This window comes from Trachypithecus francoisi, unplaced genomic scaffold (genome assembly GCF_009764315.1).
Source record: "Trachypithecus francoisi isolate TF-2019V2 unplaced genomic scaffold, Tfra_2.0 Contig01461, whole genome shotgun sequence".
In the NCBI taxonomy this organism is placed as follows: Eukaryota; Metazoa; Chordata; class Mammalia; order Primates; family Cercopithecidae; genus Trachypithecus; species Trachypithecus francoisi.
This window is the reverse complement of record NW_022681433.1, coordinates 11,775,832-11,791,744: the sequence shown is the minus strand read 5'-3', so window position 1 is coordinate 11,791,744 and position 15,913 is coordinate 11,775,832. Positions and strand designations below refer to the sequence as shown.

Sequence of the window (15,913 nt, the reverse complement as noted above, 5' to 3'; positions counted from 1 at the left end):
ACTTTGAGGGTCTTCTGGGAAGAAGCTAAATAATTTGTGGGCAGAGAGCAGGCTGTGGTTCACTCAAGATTCTCGACACTTTTCTCACAGAAAAATGGGATCTACCTCCCCATCCTTCAAATCCGGGCTGGCCTGTGACTCCTTTGACCAATGGAATATGGCAGAAGCAACAGCCATTTGGGACCCAGTCTTTCCAAGAAGCATCAGCTTCTGCCTTAGCCTCTTGGAGTCCTGACCTGCCGTTTAAGTTCAGCCACCCACGGGAGAGGTCCTGAGACTGGATAAGGGAGAAAAGGCTGAGCTCAGCCTTCTAGGGTCCCTGCCAAGGTGCCAGGTATGCGAAGAGGTCAGCTGGACCCTTTAGACCAGACTAGCCACTAGCTAAGTACCACAGAACGACCCACTGATGTCCCGTGGATCAGAAGAATATCCTGACCAGCTGTGCCCAAAAGACCTACAAAATCAAGAGACATAAAATAAAATGGTTATTGTTTCAGGCCACACATTTTGAGAGTAGCTTTTGTTGCTACAATAGATACCCCCAAATGATTTGCATATGGTCTGCTTTTGGCTAGTTTTTACTTCATGGCCCACCCAGACACACAGGGGGAGAAATCCTGCCCCCTCTAGACTTCCTAAATCTCTCCCCAAGTACAGAATGATTTAGTACCTTCAACAGTAACTTCTCTACTTTGCATCACTCTAACAGCATTAGGAAGACCATAGGTGGAATTGAATATTCTCACTTGACTTCTCTACACTCCTGGACATACTGATTTTAGCCCAGAGCTAAAGCATTTAACTTGGCAATGTGATTGAAGACATATTACAGTAAAATAGCATTTTTCTTTTAAAAGACAAGAATGTATATTGTAAATAAAGAATAATTTACTCCAAAGAATGCTCTTTTAACTTGACCATGTGGTCAAAGTCACTTTTGTTGTGGCTTGGAGTGATACGGAATTATTGTATTTAGACAGCATTTACTTTGGACAAGGGTACCAAATTTGTACAGTTGCACACCATATGCTTTTCATTTTGCAATAATTCCAAGATTTCTATTTTCCCTGCTTTTTCTAGGCAGTCTTTCCTAAATGACAGCATTTAAAAATTGCAGTAGCCATGTTTAGTGAATTATGAAGCTCTTTAGCTCTTGTTTTAAATATTGGCCTCCTGGTATTTCCTAAACCTTTAACTTTAGATACTATTATCAAGTTATATATAATGGATTTTCCTTTGGGGTTTTATCATTATATTTTTAGTTTTCATCTATTATTAAAAGCATTAAATATAAAGTTGTGGAGAGATTCCTGGGCTTCTCCCATATATAGTAGATAATCCTCATTTAGAATAAGTTTTGCTGATGATTCAGACGGCAGGTGACCCATAACCAGCTTGAAAAAGAAGGAACAGCCTCATTCCCATGCCTATACTCCAAGCAGGAATTTAACATAATGTTTCTGGTTTTTGGAGGGTAGGGTTGGGAGAGATGACAAGCTTAACAGGGCCCTCTCACCACCCACAAAAGACAGACCCTGTACTTCCTTCAGACTCACACAGGCAAATTAGGAAACTGCATTTAGTGTTGCCAGACAGCAAGATGTGATTTATAAAATTAGTACTATTAACAAAGATCTGAAAATGCCCTTAATGCAGTAGTTCTCAGCACAAGCGGCACAGTAAATTCACTAGCGGGGGCTCGGGAAGCTTTGAAAAGTTTTCATACTCTGGCTACATATGAGATCAACTACAGAAGAGCCCCTACGTTGGGGGATATCTGTACCTCTGAAGCAGCTCCCCTGGAGATTCTCATGAGGAGTCAAGGTTGAGAACCATATGCATATCACTCTTAAGACACCATCGCATCTGTCCTCCGTTTTTGGAATTGGCAGCAAAAATGGCATGGCATGCAACAGTCCATGGTGTAAAGTGGCTGTTTGAGGAATGTATGTTCTGAGAACCACGACCAAAGGGACAAAGCAGCTGGCGTGTTTGGGGGGTGACAGTGCAGAAGGCCTTGTGGTTCTGGGAATTACCACAGAATTGGAGAGGGGGAAAAGATCCTTAGGCTTCCATACTCCAACTGGCTGATATTACAACTAAGAGAAACAAAAGAGGTTACAGACAGTTGCTGGCACAGGCAGGACAGGACCTGGGGGCTCTCTCTCCCAGGCCAGTACCCTTTCCCCGGCCCTGTTTGCCACAGCTCAGCCCTCACTTCTGGGGCTCAGGTGGCCGGTATGTTTCTGGAATGCAGAATTTCTGCTTTCAGTTCCCCTAACTCATTCTCAGATAACCTTGATACAGAGAGACTATGGTCAGTACTGTATTTACATCTCTAAATTATTATCTGAAGTATTTACACTTTTGTTGTACCCAAACAGGGTACTAGGGACTGACATATATCCGATTTTGTCCTTGTAATCTTCCATCACAGCTCAGAAGTGACTTCTCTTTTTTTGTGATCACTTACAGAACATATGTCTCTCACTCTTCTGACCCTCATCATTTACTCTCCCATATTAGTATCTATTTGTCCGTATGGTACATATATTTTTTCCTCTAATAAACTGTTAGTATCACAAAATATCACACAAAGTTGATACTCAATATAGGCTCCCAGATTTGTTGGATATTTTAATATTCAATTCACTGTATATTTCCCTTTCCATATTTTTTATCATGCTAAAGAAAAGAAAAAATTACATTTGTACAACAAAGGAAATTTAAGGCTGTAAATCTGAATTGAAATCTAAATGTAAATCTGAAACTCTAAAATTGAGCCATTCATTGGCTTTCTGAACCAGCTAGGGTGTTTCAGCCTCTTTTTAAAAGTGAAGGTGCTGGTGGCAGGAAGGTCTTTTTGTATTAAGCTGTTGTCATGTTGTCAGTGATGAGATAGCTCTGTCATCCCTAATTGTTCATTTCTCACCCACTGTCTTTCCACCTGGCATTTTCCCCGAAAAATATGACCTTCATATCACCGTTTTGTCAGTTAGAGTGAAGCATTGTCTCAGCAACTTGTCTCCACTATAACTTAGTGCTCCGATCTGGGAGGTTAGTGAGAAAGTAACGATAATTTCCAAGTGAAAAGTCGGCATGTGCTAACAAGAGTCTCAAGTGCTGGAACTTAATGGCTGTTATGGTTCAGATTTCCCTTTCCACTACCCAGTTTCTGAAGAGGGTTGAAACACCATGATGCCTCATTAAACAACCGGTATCCTCACCTCTGAGACACATCTACCAGTTAAAAAACTCAGTGTCTCAAAATACCTCTTTCTGAATTTGGCTTTCTTCTCAAAATTTAGCTGGAAAAGGAATACTTCCTTGATGTTAGTTTCTTAAATGATCTTAGTTGCCTTAATTAGAATTCTATTTATATCTTCGATTTGATAAGTCCAAATCATCTGAGTGGAAGTGAATTCGTTTGAAACAAATGTGAATCATTTGTGAAGTGTCTGTTCATGTCCTTTGTCCATCTTTATAATGGGTTGTTCTTTGCTTGTTAATTTAAGTTCCTTGTACATTCTGGATATCAGACCTTTGTCAAATGCATAGCTTGAAAATATTTTCTCCTATTCTGTAGGGTGTGCATTTACTCTGTTGATAATTTTCTTGGCTGTGCAGGATCTCTTTAGTTTAATTTGGTCCCACTGTCAGCTTCTGTTTCTGTGCAGTTGCCTTGGAGTCTTCATCATGAAATCTTTGCCAATGCCTATGTCCAGAATGATATTTCCTAGGTTTTCTTCCAAGGTTTTTATAGTTCTAGGTTTTGCACTTAAGTCTTTAATCCATCTTAAGTTAATTTTTGTCTATGGGGAAAAGTAAGAGTGCGGTTTCAATCTTCTGCGTATGGCTATCCACTTATCCCAGCACCATTTATTGAATAGGGAGTCCTTTCCTCATTGCTTGTTATTTGTTATTGTCAGCTTTGTTGAAGATCAGGTGGTTGTAGGTGTGTAGCTTTATTTCTGGGTTCTGTAATCTATTCTGTTGGTCTATGTGTCTGTTTTTATACCAGAACTATGCTATTTTGGTTACTGTAGAATTATAGTATTGTTTGACGATGGGTAGTGTGATATCTTTGTTTTGTTCCTCTTGCTTAGGATTGCTTTGGCTACTAGGGTTCTTTTTTTGTTCCATATGAATTTTAGAATAGTTTTTTTTCTAATTCTGTGAAAAATGTCATTGGTAGTTTGATGGGAATAGCATTGAATCTATAAATTGCTTTGGGTAGTATGAACATTTTTACAATATTTATTCTTCCTATCTGTGAGCATGGAATGTTTTTTTACTGATATTTATATATATACATAGGTATATACACACATATATATACATATAGTTTTGTGTATGTGTGTGTATACATGTGTGTATGCGTGTGTACATATATACACACACACACACACACAAATATATATATATATATTTTCCCCACTAATTCTTGAAAAACAAAAATGAGCTATCATGTTTATTCACTGCAGGTAATGGTGTGCTGTGAAAACTTTAACAACTGGCTTCCAAATAGAAGTCCTGATTCACAGCATCTGCCAATTTCTGTGGTGTGAACACTTCTACTGTATCTGGTTTCAAACTACTAACATGACATCACAGAACAGAGTTGGGAAGAGATGCTTATAAGCAGCTCTTGTGAGCTGCTGTGTGCTAGCTCCAGTGTATCTCTGCATGTCTCCATCAAAATGTTTTTCCTCCATATTTTCCCCATAGACAGACTTTTCATTGTGTGATTCTCATATCAGAAGTGAACATTTTAGAGACAGCTCAGGATAATAGAAAAACAAACAAACAAACAGATTTTAGAGTCAGATAGCCTGGCCCTGGCTCCATACTTACAAATGATGGAAACTTAGGCTAGTTTCTTAGCCTCTTAAAACCTAGCCTTTCTTTCCCTATGTGTGTGAGAGGGTGTTGTGAAGACTAAATAAAATTAATCACCCTTTAATAGCACTGTAAACAATGGGTCAAGAATGATCAGGAGTTCAGGAATGGGCTGACAGAACATGAATCCAAATCTGGTTAAGAACAAAATTATTTTTTAAGCAAATAGGTCTTTTTATTTTAAAATAAGTTTTTCAAACTGTTTCTCTATAAGGAATTTCTTATTCCATCCTGTGAGTTCAGTTATTCTCAGTCTTTTTTAATTCATAAAGTTAAAGAACCTCACCAGTAGTAAAGGATGGACCGTGGGGACCTACATGATTGTTTTTCTGGTGACAAGGGTGGGAAATGTCATGTGACAGTGGAGCCCTCCAAGAAATCAATCATCATAAGGTTGATTTCTGTTGGAGTGTGCAACATGCTACATTCAATCTTCTATTTTTGACCCATACAATAAGTCTTTCTTTATTCTTGCTTAATTACATATGTTTTTAAAACTATTTTCAGAAGTTCTGTTTAAGAAAATGAAGTATTTACAGAGTATAATATGGGTCTGGATATGACTTGGTGCTTAAGAAAAGGGAAAAATATCCAGAAACTCTCAGTATCTAAGGATTTTAAAACACTGTGTTTGTTCTTTCAGGCAGAACTTTCCCTGTTGCAATGGACAGAAATTTAGTCCAAAATAGCTTAAATCAAAACGGAGTTTGTTGGTTCACATCACTGGGAAGTCCGTTAAGTTTACGATCAAGCTGTAGCTTGATCAGCCTGTTCACAAGATACCACTGAGTCTCTCCCTTTCTCTCTTCCCTCTCTCTTTTCATTTCTCAGCTCTATTAACTTTGCTTGTTCTCATCTAAGACAGGTTAGGTTCTCCGCCTGTGTAAAATGATGGTCGCAGTAGCTTGATAATCATAAACGGTGATTATCTCAGAAATGACCTCCTTTCCTCTCCCCCAGCAGCTACATCAATCCCAAATTTAGCTCTGTTGGATCAGATGCCCACCCCTGGGGGAAATCACTGTATCCATGGAGAGAGAATATTCTACTGGTCATTCTCATTCACGCTCCCACACTGACCTCATGAAAAGGGAGGTAGGAGCCTGTTATGATTTGAATGTATCTCTTCCAAAATTCAAGTGTTGTCAATGTGAGAGTATTAAGAGGTAGGGCTTTCAAGAGGTGATTAGGTCATGAGGACTTCTCCCTGGTGAATGAGATTAAAGCCCTTGGGAATGGGGCATTGCAAAGCATTCCTCTCATTCACTCTTCTGTCATATGAGGACACAGCAATCCTCCCATCAGAGAGGATTCATCTTTCCCATCTTTCCCCAGACCCCAAACCTATCTGTGCCTTGATCTTGGACTTCCAGCCTCCGGAGCTGAGAGAAATAAATTTCTGTTCACTGTAAGTTACCCAGTCTGTGGTATTCTGTCATAGCAACACAAATGAACTAAGACATAAATCGGAACGAGAGAAGTGGGGTGTTGCTGTAACAAATACCTGACAATGTGGAAGCAGCTTTGGAACTAGGTCATGGGTAGAGACTGGAAGAGTTTTGTAGTGAGGGCTGGAAAATAGAGTGAGCCTGTGTTTCCATGAAGGGATCAGTGAGGGCAATTCTAATGAGCACTCAGAAGAAGAGGAAAGTCATAGGGAAAGCCTCAGTCTTTTCAGAAATTGTCTAAGTGGCTGTGAACAGAATGTTGGTAGAAATATGGACAGTGAAGACATTTCTGATGAGGTCTCAGGTAGAAATTAGGAAAAACGTATTGGAAACTGGGGGAAAGGCCATCCTTGTTACAAAGAGAACTTGACTGAATGACGTCCATGACCTAGGACTTTGTGAAAGGCAGAACATAAGAGGGACGAACTAAGATATCTGCAAGAAGAAATCTCTCAACAGCCAAGTAGTGAGGGGGCTGTGTGGTTTCTCTTGATGGCTGATAGTAAAATGTGAGAAGAGATAAATGATTTAGAGGTGAAAATTGTAATTCAAAGAGAAGCAGTATATAAAGATTTGGAAAGTTTGTAGCCTGGCCATGTAAAAAGAATAAAGAAGTGTGTTTAGTAGAAAAAAACCAAGAGTGTGGTAAAGAGACCATTTGTTAAGGAGATTAGTATGGCTAGAAGGAAGCCAGGTGCTATTCATCAACACAATGAGAGAATAACTCAGAGAGGCTGTCCTTCCCTTCACAGTCCCAGAGTGACAGGACCTCAAGGCCAAAACAATTTAAAGGGAGGGACGTAAGTCTCCAGTGGGGACCTTGAGGCTTGCTGCTCAGGCTCAGAGCAGTCTTGGCTGCCCCAGCTGTGGCACAGATGGGTCAAGGTGTGACTTGGGCCATCACTCTAGAAGGTATAAGTGATGAGCCTTGGTGGTGTCCACGTGGTGCTAACTTCACAGGCTTGCAGGGTGCAGGTGCTTTAGAGGTATGGCTTCCTCCACCTAGATTTCAAAGGATGCTGACAGCCTCAGGGCTCAGGCAGAGACTTGCCTCAGGAGTGGGCCACTGCAGAAAGACCCCTACTAAGGCAATGCTTAGCGGAACCATAGGGGCAGGGTCACCTCCAACACCCCATAAGTGTATGTAGATCTACCGGCATGCAATGTCAGCTTGGGATTGCTGCAGGCACCTGACTCCAACCAGTGAGAGCAGCTGCGTGGGCTGTGCCCAGCAAAGCTGTGAGGGGGCTGTGAGGGCCGTCTAGGGCCTTAGGGGCCCAACCTCTGCCCCAGTGTGTCTGCAACACAGCAAAAGGGTTGTTGTTAAAACTGAAGATTTAATGTTGTTCGCCCTGTTGGGTTTTGAACTTACTTGGAGTCTGTGACTCACTTCTTCTTTCCCGTTGCTCCATTTTGGAATGGAAATGTCCATCCTATGCCTCACCATTGTAATTTGGAAACAAATCACTTGTTTTATTTCCCAGGCTCATAGCTGGAGTGAAATTCGCCTCAGGATGAATTGTGCCTGGAATCTCATCCATATCTGATTTAGATTCGACTTTGGACTTAGACTTTAAAGTTGATGTTAGAATGAGTTAAGACCTGTGGGGGCTACTGGGATAGAAAGAATGTATTTTGTACATAAGAAGGATATAAGTTTGGGGGACAGGGGCAGAATGCTATTGTTTGAATATGTCCCTTCCAAAATTCTGACATTGCCCATGTGTTGGTATTAAGAGGTGTGGCTTTAAGACATGATTTGGTCAAGAGGGTTCTGCCCTTATCAGTGGAATTAAGGCCTTACAAACAAGGCTGCATCTGTTCATCTCCTGCTTGCTCTTGTCTGCTCTGCTGCTATGTGAAGACAGATCCCCTCCCCTTCTGAGGATGCAGCCTTCTCCCAGACAATGGAATCTGTCAGTGCCTTGATTTGAGGCTTCCCAGCATCCAGCACTGTGAGAAATTTCAGGTTGGTGCAAAAATAATTGTGGTTTTTGCCATTACTTGTAATAAATTTCTGTTGTTTATAAATTACCCCATCTGTGGTACTGTGTCACAGCAGCACAAACAAACTAAGACAGAGCTCGTATAGATGGCCCTCTAGAATCACAGAACATAGGGCAGGGACAGCTACCCTATGGAATGGGAGCAAGGAAAACAAAAAAGCCACGTGCACCAAAGACCTAGTTCAAGTGAGACAGGAGTGGGACGCAGCTCCTCCTTCAGATACTTTCTTCTTTCTTTTTCCTCTCTCCACAAAACCCAGACTACTACCTCGCTGATGCTGTACCCACTAACCCCAAGAGTTTAGTCATACAAAGAAAATAGCCATTTTTCTTTGTTTTCATAATGCTTAACCATGCCTTTTACTTAAAGAATTCCAGGAACTGTCCTTCGGAGATCCACAGTATTGAACCAAGGTTGTGGAGTGTTCCACCTTGGGAAGGAATGTTGGACAATCGATTTACAACCTTGTTGCCACCCGCCAGACCACCAGGTTGCCATTTACTCTAGATAACCATGGCAACCAGAGGTGCTGACCTGCATACCCTGCACCTCCCATGCTTTATCCAGCCTGCAAACCAAATGTCAGCCCGATGTCAATTCCTACTCTTCACCTAATAAAAATTCCCTACTGGGGCCGTTTTCAGAGAGCCAGCTAGAAAATCCTTGCACCTCAGCTGTTTCCCTTGCACAAGCCCCGAAATAGAGCCTCATCTAGGAAACCTGCTTGGCTTGTGTTGATTTCCATTACTTGGGGGAATCTAAGAGCCCATGGTCTGTAATACAAGTACTCTATACTATCTTGGGTGGTCATCTCGTCTAAATTTAAATGCATCAGAATTAGGGAACTTTATCATATGCTGCTGCTACTACTACTGGTATCAATAGCAACCATTTTTTGGACACTTAGAAGCTGACAGGCATTGGATGGATGTAGTCCTATACGATGTACTCCACAGGCCACCCTCAAGCTCCACCATGCCCAAAGCCAGCAGCTTCACTGCCATCTGTTTCAGCAAAATGGGATCCCTAGCAGAACTCGTTTTCCAGAGACTCATTTCTGAAAGGAATACAGCACAAGGCTCCTGATTGTCAGCACCTGGCTCCATTGTTTACCTCCTCCTGGCAAGGGACCGGGATTTTGAGTTTGGACCTCAGCATTAGGCAGATAGGACAACAGTGATAGGCACCAAGAATGACAAATGTCCACTTGTCTTTCTAATATCTACACATAATCTTCTTATGTACTTAAACTTTCAAGTAAAAAAACCCTCAATGGAACTGAATAAATTAAAACCCACTCTATCCCCAAAAAGGAAACCACTCAAGAGTCTCTCTTCCTTTGCATACAGCTCTGAATTCAGGAATTTGGGGCCAAGTTTTTGTTTTTTGTTTTTTTTTTTAACCAAATTTTCTCCCAATCCCATATTGGTCTTTTGACGCCTCTGAACTAAATCTGTAAAGGTCACCATCACAACACATCCTGTATACACTAAGGGAATGGAAGTGATAAAAATAAATTAGTATGAAAGTATTATCATTACATGATATGACAGGAAAATATGGGTACCTGCCATGATTCTCACTTTGGTGACTGTTTACAGTTTTTATCAGCTCTTTTCTTCAGCAACCCTTTCACCTTCCCTTGGCCCACGGCTAGTACCTTGACTTGCTGGAGTTGGTTGCTCAGTGGATGGCTCTAAAAGACATTTGTGAGGCATCTGGGTCCTTGATAGTCCTTTCTGTATCAGGAGCTATATAGTTTTTTGGTTTGTTTGTTTTTTCAAAATTGGGGTGTTTATCTCTTTAACCCAAGCAGAAAAATGCATAATCCTGACTTCCTATAAACACAGAACAACGAAATGGAACAGGATTGAAATTACCCTATTCCCAGCCTATGAGAGTCAAAATCAGAAGATCTGATTGAAGGCAAATGTTCAAGTCACAGAAGAAAGATGTTCTACCAGTGGTTATCTGCGCATGTTTTAAGCTTTTGGTTCATATGGTTTTTGGGAAGTTCTCCAGTCATGTCTCCATTTTATGTTATTTATTAACAAAGAAACTACTTATATATTTACCAAGACATCTCTTTATCTATTTTGAGACAAAGAAATCAAAAATTTTTTCAAACATTGTCTTTTGAGGCAAATTAATAAGCAACCATGAAATAACAAAAAACAAAGTGAAGCTCTTTTGCCATTTTTCCACCTTTGTTGTATGTTTAAATTAAGTTTTCCAAAAATCTGCTAAGGGAGATATTACTGTCTGGGTCTGCTCAAACTTTACCTGTGTCCACAATCTCAACCAGGAACAATCTGGCCACAGAAATATACTTCCTTTTATCAATACATTGATAAAAGTGTCAATTATATCATCCAATATAAATCATAAAATATATATAAAAATATAAAATTTTTAAGTGCTGTGAAAGAACTGAGAATGAAAAGGAATGAACGGAAATATGCAATACTTCAATCAGACCCTATTTATTAATCATTAAAACTTTTTCTATTTTAATTCAACATAGTGAATTTCAACAGGAACTGAAAAAACAGGAATATGGTGCTAGTTAATTCTAATTTAAAGTTTGAACTCTATTTCAGAATTCTCATATCAAGGAGTTCTGAACATTTCACCAATTATTTTCAGAAGGAAATGTGAAAGAGCAATATATCAGAATTCAAAATGAAAAGTTTATAACCTCACAATCCCTCTTCTGAAACCCTTGGAGTCAAAGGTGCTTCAATATTCAGAATAGCTCAGCAGCACTCTAAGGCAGCTTCAGTAATTAAATACATTACTATCTCTATGTAGAAATGTATGGTTATTTACATAGAGCGGGACGAATAAAGACTAATCATAGCCCCATGTCAGTTAAGGTCAAGTTTCATGGCCAAATGAGTTCAGGTCAGAGCAAGTTTTGTGGCCGAGTTATGAAAATATTTTCAATTTTCAGAGCTGTTTTCCTTCCTGTAAATACAGACAAAAAATCAGGACCTTCCTACACTGAAAGGAACTTTGTTTTTAAAGGGCTTTACATTGTTGTTCAGCGATTTTTCATTAAGGCTTTTATACAGAACTCAGATGATTGTAAAATGCTATGATTAACTCTCATTATCAAAAACAAAAACAAAAAACCCTTTAATCTTTAAGGCCACCTACACTGTGCAAATAATGTACAGAAAATTAGAGAAAACCACAACTTATGTCTTGTTTCAGTATATCAAAATCTGTATAACAACAATGTGGTTCTTTTGAGATGCTGACAATTTACAATTCAAAAAGGAGCTATGGCTGCAAAAAAGTGTGAAATGCTGTGTGACTGTATGTTTTGGAGGAGCAGCTGTGAAGTACATCTTTCCCTCTCTTTAATTCTAACCTGCAAATTAAGAAATACGTTTCTTCAGTTGCAGAATATTAAAATATTCTAGCTGATTCATATCACATTTATCATTTATAGATTCATAATATAGTTTAATGAAATATATCAATATTTTAAATGTTATAATGTATTTATAATTATATCATAACTTATTTTTAATAAAGTATGATTGGATTATATTTAACATTTATATCATAATTTTATATTTATAATTTATTTTTCATATTTCTAATATTTGAATTTATAATTTATTTCATAATATTTATAAATTCCCCTCCTGATGATTATAGAACTACCACTATTCACACCCCTCCCCTTCGAAATAACTACAAAAAGTCTCCTGCTTATCTTCCCCACTTTGAAGCAGAAACAATGACTGCCAGAAAAGTTCTATATAGGAAGAAGTTAAAAAAAATCAATCATTTTCACAGATAGCAACTGAAAGATCTAAAAAAAAGCCCTTACTTAAAGGCATATGCTCTCCTTTCAGCACAACTCAGCTCTTCCATTGGGGAACTTCATAAAATACTGTACACATGAAGAAAAAAGTACACCTCTTGGCAGTAAAACTTTGGCAACTGCTTCGGAACAATCCTTTGAAATGAGGTGGGGCTGCTTTGAGGGTTTTTCTGAAGCTCCAATATCCTGGCGACCCATCAGCCTGACACTGAGCTGGAAGTGGGGGCTAAAGAAGCTGAGATTTTCTTTGAAATAAACAAATGTTCAACTCTCTAACTGAAAACTTGGAACATGATTTTGGGAAAGCAAATGTGTCAGTGTAAGAGACTTTAAAATATTTGAACCCCTTGGCTGAAAATTAGAAATGGAAAATAGCCGGGTGTAGTGGCTCACGCCTGTAATCCCAGCACTTTGGGAGGCCAAGGCAGGAGGATCACCTGAGGTCAGGAGTTCTAGATCAGCCTGGCCAACATGGTGAAACCCTGTCTCTACTGAAAATACAAAAAGTAGCTGGGCATGGTGGTGTGTACCTGTAATCCCAACTACTCGGGAAGCTGAGGCAGGAGAATCGCTTGAACCTGGGAGGTGGAACTTGCAGTAAGCCGAGATTACACCACTGCACTCCAGTTTGGACAACAGTGCGAGACTCCGACTCAAAAAAAAAAAAAAAAAAAAGGAATAGAAACCATAAACAAAGATAAACAAGGTTTAATAGCCCAAATGTGTAATATAAGGAGAAGGCTTCTGAAATCATTATATTTATACCAGGGAAAATAATGTAGCCACTAAGCCATCCACAAAAAATTAAAATTATGTGAAAAAGTGTTCAAAGTGTTAAGCAGAAAAAGTAGTTTCCAAAATCTAGTATAATCTTCATGTTCCCTCACTACTGGATCATTCCTGTGAGTAAACACACCTGCTTTATTATTTCCCAACTTGAAAAGAAAAATTCCTTAACCCAAACATCCACCTCCTGAATTAAACTGGAGTAGTTTCTCCCATTTACGTAAATTTTATTGAAACAGTTGTCCATACTTGGTTTGTTTCCTGAACTGATTTCTTTTCTTCTTCTTTTTTTAGAGACAGTGCCTCACTCTGTTGCCCAGGCAGGCATGCAGTGGCACAATTACGGCTCACTGCAGCCTGGAACTCCCAGGCTCAAGTGATCCTTCCATCTTCCAAGTAGCTTGAACAATAGCTATGTGCCACCATGCCCAGCTGTATTTTTCACTTTTTCTAGAGATGGGGTCTCACCGTGTTGCCCAGGCTGGTCTCAAACTACTGACCTCACGCTATCCTCCTGCCTCATCCTCCCAAAGCGCTGGGATTACTGGTGTGAGCCTCTGCACCCAGCCCTCCTGCAAGGACTTCGATTAAGATTTTGCCCTCACTATCCCACCAAAATCCATGACCCCTAAGTAGTCAAATCCACTGATCAATTCTCAGACCTCATATGATGCAACCCACCAGCTGTATTTGATACAAGTGACCTCCTCCTTGGCTCACATTTCCTTCTGAACTTCTAGAGCACACCTTTGTGTCAGTTCTCCTATTTCACGGTCAAGCCTTCTCACTCCCCTTTGGTGCATCCTCTTCTACTTCCTGCCATCTAAACACTGGGAGGACCCCAGAACTTGGCCCTCAGACGTTTTTCTTTCTAACATACTCTGCATCGTCTAATGGCACCTGGTCTCATGACTTTAAATGCCATCTGTGTGGCTATGACATTGGTCTACTTTCTCCCCAATCTATGTGACATCTCCATTTGTAACTTCCATTTCCTCAACTAAATCTGATTCTCTTACAGACTTCCCTATCTCAATAAATGGTTTCCAATGACTTAGGCCAAAAATTTTGGATTCATTGTTGTATCTCTTTTACTTACCCACTTCCATTCCGTCAGCAGATGCTTTGGATTTTACCTTCAAAACACCCCAGATCTTCCCACTCTTCTTACCTTCATTTCTGTCCCTCGGATTCTAGCTCACCTTCTTGCATCCGGCTTCCAGCATCCTCTCGCTCTCCTTTCGCCACAGTAACCACAGCCACTTTCGTAAAAGGTGCATCATATCCTATCACTCTTCTGTTCTCACTTCAAAATCTTCCCATCGTACTTGATATTGTAGATCAACACTCAGGATTGATTCTAACCCTCTCCAGTTCATAGAACTTCAACCTCTCTTGCAGTTATGTTCTGGACATACGTTAGATTCTGCCTATTAACATGATGGCAGAAGTGGCACCAGCTATCTCGTTGCTGCCTCAAATGCTGTTGCTGGCAAGCCCTGGTGTGGAGCGCTGTGGAACGTTTTTGGCTTTGGTTTTGGTTTCTGCAGAAGCATCTTAGTGTCCAGGAACCAGCTTAGGATGGAGACAAGCATTTGCCAAAGCAGCAGCTTCCTCATCCCTGAGTCACAGCCTCAGCTGTACACTCCAGAGAACAGATGCTGTGTGGCATCTTGACTCCCCACACTCAAGAGCACGGGAGAATCGTAGCTTCCATGGTGCACTCCTGTGAGACAGTTTTTCTGAAACTCATTCCCAGAGGTGCGTCTGATAGCCTACTTCTCCAGTCCTTCCAAAGATTTCGCAAGCAGCAGATTCACTAAACTGAATCGCTTTCTCCCTCAATCAGCCAGAGAAGTTTCCATTCTTGGATACCCAATTAATATGCCATCACACCAGAATCAATCCAAAGTCCTTACTCTACACATGAGATCCTATGTGCAGCAGTGCCTACCACCTTTGTGGTTTATAGCCTTCCAGTCTTCCTCTTGCTCATTCTGCTCCAGAAACGCAGGCAGAAAAACAAGCATGCTGCTGAAAGAAAACAGAAAAAATGGAGATATAGCTGCTCAGTTGTGTTCTTACAAATATATTTACATTGCCCAGAACAATAAAGTAGAACACTAAGTGTAATGCAATTCAAATGCATTGTTAATCCTAGAGAAAGGTTTTGAAACCTGCCTCTTAGAGTTTCCCTGGATTTACTCTAGCTTAATAGAGCCTCAGTTGATCTGTGCTAATCAGTGTGGAATACAGATAATCTCTCTGATATAAACCCTGAGCTCCTATGGGATCACTTTTTTGTTTGTTTTTCCCTTTGTCAGATTTTCAGGTAATTTTCAATAAGAAATGGAAAAAAAAGTGTTTTTTCCCCACATTCAATGCTATTATATTAAGGTTTGTACTCCTCATTTTGCATTTATGTTGTTGATATTTACATTTAGAGGAATTTTATATTTGAGTTTGTATAATTTCGGCTTACTGGCTTATGCCTCTAAGCAAACAGTCCAAATAGACTTTATGAATTCCATGCATTTAGCTGTGAATTAGACAATACATTGGTCAATCTGATTATTTCAACTACCTATACAACTTGGGCCAAATTCCACAGCCAAGTAGCTGTAAATATGCACAAGCAACTAACAATATGCTGAAATGAAAAATATGCATGATAGGAGATTTGCAAAGCTGTATTAATCTATTCCTTTTTGTGCCAAATGAAACAATGAACTCTAGCATCCTGAATTGCAACATGCACTTATTTATTTATTGACTTAAATGTGTGTTTGAGCCCTAAGAAGGAAAACATATATTTATGCTTTAGTGACCCTTTTGATGATATCAGGATATTATTAAACCTATTGAAAAACATTCAATTGCTTTGAATCAGTACTTGGTTTTGATTCCTCTTTTTCCCATTCTAGAGATGGATTGC

General features: G+C 39.8%; 1 long non-coding RNA gene across 1 annotated transcript in view; it reads right to left on the bottom strand.

The window, feature by feature from the left end:
* LOC117097703 overlaps nt 1-15,008 on the bottom strand; it is a 194,921-nt gene extending 179,913 nt beyond the window's left edge. The window contains exon 1 of the long non-coding RNA XR_004443040.1: nt 14,150-15,008. This is a non-coding gene — a long non-coding RNA (uncharacterized LOC117097703). The remainder of the gene's footprint in view (nt 1-14,149) is intronic.
* Between the last annotated feature and the right edge of the window lie 905 nt (nt 15,009-15,913).